Source organism: Nannospalax galili, unplaced genomic scaffold (assembly GCF_000622305.1).
Source record: "Nannospalax galili isolate Female #2095 unplaced genomic scaffold, S.galili_v1.0 scaffold127, whole genome shotgun sequence".
Lineage (NCBI taxonomy): Eukaryota > Metazoa > Chordata > Mammalia > Rodentia > Spalacidae > Nannospalax > Nannospalax galili.
Window position 1 is genome coordinate 14,418,510 of NW_008360326.1, and position 3,726 is coordinate 14,422,235.

A 3,726-nucleotide genomic window follows, 5' to 3' on the forward strand; every position below is an offset into this window, starting at 1 on the left:
ATGGCAAAAGTAGCCAGGCGTGGTGGTACACGCCTTTAATCCCAGCACTCAGGAGGCCAGTCTGGTCTACACAGTGAGTTCCAGGACAGCTAGGGCTACAGGGAGACCCTGTCTCAAAAAGACCAAAAAAAAAAAAAAAAGACAAAAGTAGTCTATAAGATAAAGTTCTCAAAACTTGCCACGGAATAACAAATACACCTGCTCAATGGAAACTTTTGGGTAAAAAGTGAAGAGACGGCAGAGGAGAGTTAGATCACTTTTTGTACCAGCTTAACTGAGATAGCTTTATGGATGTGGACTTGAAGGATTTCAGGGCGCTTGTCTCTTGATTCCCAGCAGTGCAGCCAATGGGTTGAGTTTACATCTCAACCAAAATGACTAAGAGAGGGAGCTCGTGATTCCTTTCTTTGATTCCATCCTGGTTTTGTTGCTTTCTCAGGTTGTGCTCTGTCCGGAGATGACATCATCACTTATCCATTGTTTTTTCCTTGTCTAGTTTTTCTACGGAAGCCACATAGCCATCCTCTTTTCCTGTAATCCCTCAGGCCCTTTTCTGCTCTTATCCATTACATCAACAGATTAAATCAGCTCTACTTCCAAAACACTTAGTGAATCCATCAGATCACCCTTCTTTCCATCACACAGCTTTCTTGACTCAATGTTCCAACCACTAATCTAGTCCGTGTCTCACTTCTGGTAGCTGCCACCTGCTGGGCTGCTTTGTGGGGTTTCATTCCCATCCTCTGTGACCTGTCTGCCACTAGCATCCAGGACAATCTGAAGCATCTGCAACAGTCTCCTGTCAGGCTTAGAATAAAATCTGCAAGATGGCTCAGCCTACTCTGTTGACTTCTAGAATCTTTCTACATGCTCTATACTTCAGACTTGCTGAGCTAGTCTAAGACTTACAAGAGCCGTCACTCAGTGTGCCCGCTTCCCAGGTTCCTCTAGACCTCACAGTGTTTCTTTTCTTCATTTGGTTTCAGTTAATGTCACTGACCTCCATAGACCTTCCTTTTCCACATCAAAACTGATTTATTCTATACCATGTTTCGTTTTTATCATATGGCACTGTATTTATTGTTTACATTGCAAATGTTTCCTCCTTTCCCATAGGATGTCTGCAGTCCTTTGTCTTTGGCTAGGAACTAAATAAACATCATTAAATGGGTTAATATTCCAAACACTTCAAAGGTAAAGAATGCTAATATCTCTTGATGGTCTTTTAATACATTGTGAAATTATGAGCGTAGAGGTGTCTTTCCTTGGTGTTTAGAGACTTGTGGAACAACAGCTGATAACCAGGGGAAGAGAAAGATCACTGAGCTGTTACAGGAAGCAACACTGGGGAAAGATGAACGTCGTCAGCCCGTGGTCTGCTCCCTGTCCATGTTCTTTGGAGTCCACGTCACAGCCTTTGACTCTTGCTAGAGCTCAGTAATGATGGGAATACACGTTTCAGAGTTTGCACTTTGTATTCTAGGCTATTTGCTCAGCAACTCAGTTGATTTTTACCGTTCAACTTAAAGGCTTTGAATGCTGTTCGTTTCTGCTAGAAACAAGGTATATAGTCAACGTGAGAAAGCCGAGTTTTGCTGATTTGTTTGCTAAATGTTTTTGCAATTTTAATTGATTTTTATGCAATATTCATACAATAGAGCTTGGCACTTAAATCTGCTTCCCTCTCGGCACATCCCCACACTGCCCCCGCACACAATTTAATGAACTCTCATATATATGATATAAATTATATATATGTATATATATTATATGACCTATAGAGTATGATTTGTGTCCCCCAATGCCCTTCAGTGTGGATATGTTCACCGGGACCACCAAGAGTCCCAACACTGTTAAGACACTGTCTTTCCCCTTCTCAGCAGCCATCAATTGTCAAAAGTTTCTTAGATTGGGTTGGAATTTCTTATCTACATCCCCATGTCTATGCTGAGATTTTAGTTTGAGCTTGCATAGGACTTGTGTATGCTGTCACCATTCCTGTGAGTTCATATGAGTAAATGACCAGCTGTTTGGAAGATGCTGTTTCCTTGTGGTCATCCATACCCTCTGGCTCTTATAATCTTTCCACCTCCTCTTCTGCAGTGATCCCTGAGCCTTGGGAGGCAGAGGTTTGAAATAACTTTCCTATTCAGGGATAAGCACTCTGCAGCCTCTTGTTCTCTGCACACTGGCTAATTGTGAGTCTGTCTGTTAATTACCATCTGCTGCATAAGGAAACGTCTCTGGTGAGAATTAAGAGATGCAGTCATCCTAAGTGTAGAGGTTGCACTGAAGATGTGTCACTTAGGGTTAACCATTTCACAGATACTTAGTCTCTGCCTTTGATGAGTTCTGGAATTCTGTAATCACTTCCTTCTGTTGCAGAAAAAGCTTCTTTGATGTGGGGTGAAAGGTACACTTGTCAATAAATAAATATGAGGATGCATATTTAGAATAAAGTAAGAAATTACTTTGATCTAGGGATGTGCCAAAGTAGATTTCTCTCTAGGATCTGTGACCTCTCCAACCATGAGTATTTGGCTCTGTTTACATTGCACATGAGTTCACTCCCATTGAGTGGGCTTTCAGACCAATTAGATAGCTATTGATTAACCCCAAGATAAAAGTGTCACCACTGCACTTTTTCATCATGTTAGTTTGCTGGGCCAGCCGTTGTCTCCTTGTTCATTTTTAATGCATTTTCTTAAATTTTATATCATTTGGGATGCCAATTTCTATTTTTCCAAACTTTAAGTCACAGATTATTATATAACTTATTTGTTGCTTATAGTATTTACTAGTAAACATTTGTTGAGTGTTTACTTTCCTTAATAGTAAATTATGCACATCGAATACTTTTATATTTAAAACCTATGATTACAGAAAAGGAAAAAAAAATCAGTCTTAATAATAGCCATGCCTTGCATTTAAACAGGCTTATATATTTCCAAGTATTGTGTCTGTCTTTAGTCAGACAACTTTGCAAGGGTCGTATTCTTTGAGAATTTATATACTAATAGTGTTGACCCCTGTCATTCATTTTCTCTTCTCTCCATCCTTTTTGATTTCCTTATATTTTTGTAACTTCGAACAGAATATGTACTTAGGGCCAAATCTTGAAAAAGTATATAAAAGAGGAAGCTCTCTCTCATCTTCCTGAAGGCGTACTGACCCCTTGGAAAAGTCATTCACACATTTGTGAGCACTTTTATGAGCTCCAGTTCTTCAAACCTGCTAATGTTGAGCGTCTATTGTAATCTCTGTTAGTCTACCGAAATTGTATTTGTTATTTGTTTTGTATTTTTCCTTACTAAGGAGGCTGAGACTCTTACTTTCTATACTTGTTCGTCGTTTTCCTTCTCAGATTGACCACTCCTTCTGTTCATTTGTCCCTGAGTTCTTCATGTTTTCTCATCTCTATGATTGAACCCATTCAAAAAGATTTTTTTACTTGTTCTTTTCAGTTATTTAGTTCCCCCATTTGATTCATTTTACTAAGTTCTGCTGCTTATTTCTTGAGAGCTTTTGATTTTTAAAAATGTATTGAAAATGGATTTGTGATTGTTGAAGCATTAACATATTTTTATTTGAGAATTTCATATATGCATACTATATATTTTAATCATATTCAATCCTCCTCTACCCTTCTCTAAGTTTTCTCTTCATCTCCCAACAGTCCTTCAAATATGGATCAGTTTTCATCAAATTATACCATAGGATAAACTT

The 3,726-nt window shown here is 38.8% G+C and overlaps 1 protein-coding gene across 1 annotated transcript in view; it reads left to right on the forward strand.

Moving 5' to 3' along the window:
• Daw1 (dynein assembly factor with WD repeats 1) overlaps nt 1-3,726 on the forward strand; it is a 61,725-nt gene that overhangs the window by 5,486 nt on the left and 52,513 nt on the right. The window lies entirely within an intron of this gene.